The sequence below is a fragment of the Cavia porcellus genome, unplaced genomic scaffold (assembly GCF_034190915.1).
Source record: "Cavia porcellus strain 051 isolate PalLab524CR breed Dunkin Hartley unplaced genomic scaffold, mCavPor4.1 scaffold_27, whole genome shotgun sequence".
Classification (NCBI taxonomy): domain Eukaryota; kingdom Metazoa; phylum Chordata; class Mammalia; order Rodentia; family Caviidae; genus Cavia; species Cavia porcellus.
In genome coordinates this window covers 20,345,658-20,352,901 of record NW_026947510.1, presented here as the reverse complement: position 1 = coordinate 20,352,901, position 7,244 = coordinate 20,345,658, and positions in this window count along the sequence as shown.

Genomic DNA, 7,244 nt, shown 5'->3' with positions numbered 1-7,244 from the left:
CTTGTCTGGGAGTTCAAGACTAACCTGAGCTACACAGTGAGGTCAAGTCCAGCCTGAGCTACATAACAAGACCCTGTCTCAAAACAACAGGAAAACACATCTTAGGGAACAAAGCCACAGGACGTATGCATATACCACATGCACACATATATTACACATGTAGCCTTGTTTCTTCTCCCAAAGGAGCCTTCTTTCTGTTTTCCAGTTCCTGGCTTCTCCGGCTCCTTCTTTGACCATCTGACATAGATTTTGAGCTGAAAGTTCAAAGTCTTCAGTTGTCTCCTTTCTAACCCCAGCTTGGCTCAGCTGTCCTTGTGAGTGGAAATATGGGGCTCCCGCCCACTGCTCTGTGTCTCTTCCCATGCAGGCTCTAGGTGGGGGGCTTAGCAAGTCTCAGTAGTTCTGAACAGGGCCTAGGACAAGGCAATCACACAGACGTGACATCCTGATGACCTGTCACGGTGACAGAGTTCCCTCCCCCTAACTCCAGCCATGCGTTTTAGGACCCTCAGAACACCTGGGATGCATCGCAGCATCTGTTGGGGCTACTGAGAGAGGCAATGCTGGGACACAAGCAGGAGTAACACCTGCCACAGGGATGCAGCTGCTCCCAGAGGCCTGCCGCCTCCCATGCACTTCCTTCTTTGCCCTCAGGGTGGCGCAGGGGAATGGACATGCGGCCTTGTCCCTCATGCACCTTCCGCCTATCCACAGTGTCTGCTGGCTGCCTTGGGGCCTTTACTCTGACATCTACCCAAGCCTCCGTCTGCATCCCAGACATGGGTATTACTATAGGAAATACACAGTAAGCTGCTTTTTTTAAAAAAAGAAAACTCACAAAGACACATGGGTTCACCATGTGGTGCCCAACAGTTGACTGACAAGCACATCTCATTCTGAGGCACAAGCAATTAAGTAAGGGCTGTGCATATTTTGCTTTTGGAAGAAAGTTTTCTTGTGCTAAAGAAGGATACTAGGACCTGAGCGAGGACCAGCAGTGACAGACGGACAGCTCTAATAATACCAGCACAGTCTTGGGAGAAATCTGGGTTCCGGCAACTTTTCTGCTGCAGGTTTTCCTGGGAGCCTGGGTGTTCTTCTGGAGGGCAACATTAGTTTGGATCCATAGGCTCCTGGACAATCAGGGATGCAGTGCCTGAGTTTTGGTGCAGAGGTTCCCATAAGTGACAGAGGAATGGCAGGAGTGGGCAGGGACACCGTGGGCCACATGGGCTACCTTGCTGTGCTGAGCCAGACAGAGAGCCCAGTGTAGAGACCATCATGTGAATGCTATACCATGGGCCCCAGGACCTCATCCTCCTCTGCTCCTTGACGGGATCCCCCAGAGCTCAGGAATAGAGGGTCGAGACCTTCTGTGTGCTCAGCACCTTGTCATGGCATACATCAACCCCCCGCTATACCCCTGCAGAAGGGCACAGGCCATCACTTCTGTTGACGGAGTATCTTCAGGCTCAGAGAGGGAAGAGAGCTCTCGTGAGGCTGCACAACTGCAAGTCATGGGATGAGTCACCTGAGCCCAAATCTCCTGTGACACCAAGTGGCTTTATGGGTAGAAACACATAAACAAAGCAAAAAGCTCAGATCAGTCAGGGATTTAGCTCGGAAAAATAAGCATCTGCCTAGGCAGGCACTAGATTGTGAGTTCAATCCCCAAAGAAGCTCAGATCATCCTGGCAAGAGGATCATCTGGAAAAGCCCATGGCATGAACCTCAGGGCCTCCACTCTTGAGCTGGGACATCTGGGGTGAGCTGGATGTCCAACTTTGTGAGCCTGCAAGGGGCACCAGAGAGCTGTGCAAAGACCACTACCCTGCAGTAGCTGCCTGGTCTGAAAACTGAACTCAGATCTGAAACTGCATCTTGGAAGATGGGTCCTTTGAGCCCCCAGTGCATGGGAGAAGCAGAGGGGGCCCTGGTTACAGAGCTGATCTCTAGCCCACCCCAGACACTCATACAGGAAGTCTATGCTAGAGCCAGACATTGCATCCTAATAGCCCCAGACTCTGCAAGTGGAGAAAGCTCCCAGCACAGCCAGTAGCACTGTTCATTTCTGATAGCAATGCTGTGGTTGTATAGAACACCCTCATGCTTGGGAAGTGCACACTCAGATATGCTAGGGAAGGTGCTGTGTCTACAGCTTCTCTCAGACAACTCAGAAGAACACAGCCAGGCAGTGCGCATGTGAAGAGCAAGAATGGAAAAATGGGCTAATTCGGGAAAACAGCATTTGGGAAACCCAAGTGAAGGGAAGGGAGACATCTTTACACTGATTTCTCGTCTTCTGAGTCTGAGGTTATCTGTACCATCCTGGAGGAGCTTGGAGCCAGTTTGGTTGGATGGGAGCCTATCAGGTGGGCTAGGTCCCACAGGGTAAAGGGGGGGTGGGCCCTCAGGCCCCTTCCTTGGGCACACTCCCACCTCAAAGTGACTGCCCATCTTCTGGCTTGGGTCTCAGCTGGGAAGTCACCTGGCAGCTTAGGAGATCACCCTGCAGAGCTTGGCTGTATGGGATCCACTCTGGGTACCATGTGGCCCTGCTGTGTGCCTTCTTGTCTTGCTGGCCTATGAGCCTCTGGGAGCTAGGGCACATGGAGCATGTGTGGAATGACATCTAAGGCAGGCAAGGATGTGACTTCACTTGTCTAGCACAGGTGCCCAGAGGGATATAGTTATATAACCATGACTCAGCACAGGTAAACACACATGCGCCACTTACAGCACTATACAAGAATGTAAATATGTGATGACAACCTGTATAAGAATGGTATAACAATGACTCGGACTGCTCTTGTGCTGCTCCATGCTGCCTCCTGTCATTGCTGGCGTCTTGCACACACATTCATTCTTTAACCTGGAGACCTCATCTGCAAAAATGCTCCTTGGGCCCCTCCAGCAGGCCGGTAGGAAAACTGTGTCAGCCCTGACCTGGTATGTGCCACATAACAGTGCTCAAAAGACAGCTGCTTTGGTTTCCTGCTCCCAATAGCCAGCATTTTTCTGTTCCACTTTGCCTAACTTCCAGCATGAATGTCTGTGACAGTCCAGAGAGTGGGTCTGATTCTTCCACTTTAGGGATGGAAACAGCATGCCCATAGAAGTGAAGTGGCTTGCTTTTAAAAGCATCACGTGAAGCAAAGTGTGGTGGGTGATGTACTCATACTCCCAGCATTCGAGGGGTGAGGCAGAAGGATTACTGCAAGTTCAAGGCCAGCCTGAGTTCTATAAAGGAAGACACTGTCTCAAAAAAATTCTTTTTGCAAGAATGAGTGAAAGAGCAGAGTATTCTGGGATCCCAGCGAGGCAAAGATGTGTTACTAGAAGTGGGAGCAGGACATTACCATGGCAAGACCACCTCACCGCAGAACAAGCTGCCTCATTAGGGAGTGAGCACCCACCCCTAGAGGTGTGGAAACACAAGCCTCATCTGCACACCTGGGAGGCCTGATTCTGTGACAGAAAACAGCTTCCAAACTGACCCAAGGCAGTGGGAACTTTAAGGCAGGAATCTCCCCCTCATTCCTCCCATAGGAGCAACAAGCATTTTAAGCTCAATCTTTGCAACCAAACAATGGCATCAGACTGGCTTTAAAGCCAATTTGCCAAGCCCTGGTCGGACTAGTTAACAGGGGTCACCTGTGGATGGAGCCGCAGCTGGCCCTCATCTGGGGCTGGAGCACCACAGCTCAGCCTCAGCCAAACCTGACCCACCTCAGACCCCCCCCCCCACAAACCTAGGACGTGGTACTCCCACCTGGGTCCCCTCCGTGCAGCCACCCTCCTGGCCTCCAGGTCAACATGGACTAGCCAGGCACCCTGCTTCCCACCCTCATGGAGGAAGCAGGTCTTCCCTGCCACCCGCGCACTGAGCCAGTGAAACAGTGAGGAGTGAGCAAAGCAAAGAAGCCACCCCTGGCGCCCCTTCACCGCCACCCTCGGGTGCTACGTGCCTGGGTGTGCTGGGTCCACACAGCCTCTCCTGCTGTCTCTGGAGACGGCAAGAAGACAGTGGCAGGGGACCAGCAGCCACCTCCCATCATCCACAGTGCCACGCTCAGGAAGCCAGGCTCTGCCCAGCACAGGCAGGGGACTTGGAGTGGCCTGCACCAGCTGCGTGACCCTACCGTTCTACTGCTAGGCATGTGTGCATGACTAGTGCAATCCCAGCTCTCAGGAGGTTGAGGCAGGAGGACCACCACGAGTTCTAGGCCAGCCTGGGCTCCATAGTGAGTTCAGGGACATCCCCAAAAAAGGTTAAAAATAAAAGGAAGCTGAGGATCAGAGGCGCTAGAGGCCTGTGCAGAACTAGTGTCCCTCCCCAATACGGGCCTGAGGACACTTACCTTTGCTGCTGGATTTGCCAACCTCGCAACAAAGATGAGGGCTCCTGCAGCTGGCATCCAGCAGGAAGGCCTAGGAAAGCCTGGCTGTGTGTTCATCCAGTCTCACCAGACCCCTGTGAAGTCGATATGGTTACTATCCTGTTCCCAGGAGAAACCAGATGTGCAGAAAGGTGAGAAACTTCATCTCCCGACTCCCTATTACTCATCACATCAAATACCAAATACTCTCTTTTCAACCTAGTAACTATAGCAACCAGAGTGCTCTTCCTCTTCCAGTACATCTACAAACATTTTAAAAGCCCTATCTGGGAGCACTGGCTACATGGCAGGGAAATAAACATACTGATGGACAGAGGAATAAATTGATCTAAAATCTTGACACAATTTGTTTTTAAGAATGTGGAATCAATCATTTGCACCTCGGTAGTTCCACTCCTAGGATTCTTTATTAGGCAAGAGGAACAGATGCCGAGCATGCTGATGGTGCCTGTAGTCCAGCACTCTGGGAGACTGAGGCAGGAAGACTGCAAGTCTGAGCCCAACCTGGGCCACTTGGTGACTTAGCAAGACCCTGTCTCAGTAAGTTTAAGAAGGTTGGGGATATAGCTCAGGGTGAAAGTCCTGAACTCAGTCTAGAGTACAATATCTATATAGTCCGGAAGTGGGCAGTAGTGATACGGGATGGCCTCCTGGCCTAAGGTACAAAATAGGACACAAAGTTACAGAGACAGTGCCTGATTTGCAATGGTTAAACAGAATTTTCCAACTTTGTGATTACGCAAAAGCCATAGGCATCCAGTAGAAACCCTACTTCAGATTTCATTCTGAGTTTGTATCTTTGCTCTGAGTCTCTCTGTGATGCCCACGGGGCAGGGCAGGGAGTCTGTGGTCATGACAGGAAACCGCCGGCTCTCTGCAGGTCCTGTGCTGCCGGGCTGGGTCCGCCCAGGGCGGATGGATGTGGGACCTCTTCAACCTGGGATGTGTCCAGCTTAGGGTGGTCACTTGGGGACAGAGCCCCGCTACAGGAGGTGGAGCATCTGCCACAGTGTCATCTATGTTGTCGCGGGCCTGGAAGGAGACCTCCCGTTTCAGTGCGCTGCACTACTGCCTGGAAGGGTTGAGGGAACCTGCTAGGGCCACCATCCTCGCAAGAGCCCTTTGATTGGCTTTGTTTTTTTAATTGTTTTTTTTATTTTAAAGAAAAAAAACAAAAACAATGGTACAAAATTAGGAAGTAAGATTGCAGGAGAGTAACAGTGGTTAGTGCATTATGTATTGTTATCTTCAAAGTAGTTGCTCATATTACAAGATATAAGCGTGAAAAACTGATAAAACAATATAGGCACAAACCTTTCTTTTCAATGAATTAACAGCAATGAGTATAACTATCTTATCTTAACTATCTCATGTATATATTCACACATATTTATGTATTTATTTTCCTTTTCCCTGCCGTTGTTTCTCCTTTCCCCCATCCCAGTTTCTCTTTCCTTTTGAACAGTTTCTTCGCAGTCCACAATATCTATATACATTTTGAATCTTATTTACTCTTTCAGCTTCTTAAACTAGGGAGACAATATGATGTTTACAAATGCAAGTCTGATTTATTTCACTGATGAGTGTGGTCTCAAGGCGCATGCATTTCCTTACGTCTCAAGCTTATCCCTCTTTGTGGCTGAGTAATATTCCATTGTATAAAATACCACATCTTTTTTGTCCTTTCCTCAGTTGATGGGCATGTGGACTATTTCTAAGATTTAGCTATTATAAAATGTTCTTCTATAAACATGGATGCACATGTATCCCTGTGGTCTGGTGTTTTTAATTCTTCTTGAAAAATACTGAGAAGGGGAATGGCTGGGTGGAATGGGACTTCTAGTCCTAGTTTTCTGTGGAATCGCCACACTGATTGCCATAGGGGTTGTACCAGTCTACATTCCCACCAGCAGTGGAGAAGGGTTCCTTTTTCCCCACAGCCTCTCCAGATTTGTTATTGGTTGATTTCTTGATGATAGCCGTTCTTATTGCATTGAGATGCAATCTCAGTGTTGTTTTAACTTGCATCTCTTGAATGACCAATGATGCTGAACATTTTTTCATGTATTTATTTGCCATTTATATTTCTTCATCTGAGAAGTATGTGTTCATCTCAGATGCCCATTTTTGGACTAGGTCGTTATATTTGGGAGGCTGATTTTTTCCAATTATTTATATCTTATAGGTAGAAGTCTTTGTCTGAGGAACATTTAGCTAAAACTTTTTTCCCACTCTGTGCGTGGTCTTTTTACTCTGTTGATTTCTTTTGATGTGCAAAAGTTTTTCCAGGAGCATTTATTAAGAGGCTATCTTTCTTCCAGTAAACACATTTAACCCCTTTGTCAAAGATAAGGTGACTGAGTGCGTTTGTATTGTGTATGAATCTTCTAATCTGTTCACATGTGCTTCGGTCTGGTTTTTAGGAATTTTTGAGGGTTTTTTTGCCAACAGCATGCTAACTTTATCACGTAACTTTGTAGTATGATTTCAAGTCAGGAATTGTGATGCCCCTGCCTTGCCTTTGTTGCCCAGGATTTCCTTTGCTATTCTAGGTCTCTTCTAGTTCCAGGTAAATTTTAGGAATGTTTTCTCTAGCTCTGTGAGGTATGCTAATACTATTTTTATTGGAATTGCATTAAATCTGTATAACAATTTTGGGAGTGAGGCCATTTTCAGTATGTTCTTCCTATCCATGAGCAAGGACTATCTTTCCATTTTCTAATATCCTCTTCAATCTCCTTTTTCAGAGTATTGTAATTTTCAATGTATATATCCTTTACTTCCTTGTTAGATTGATTCCTAAGTATATCATATTTTGGATGCTATTGTAAACAGTGTGGTTTC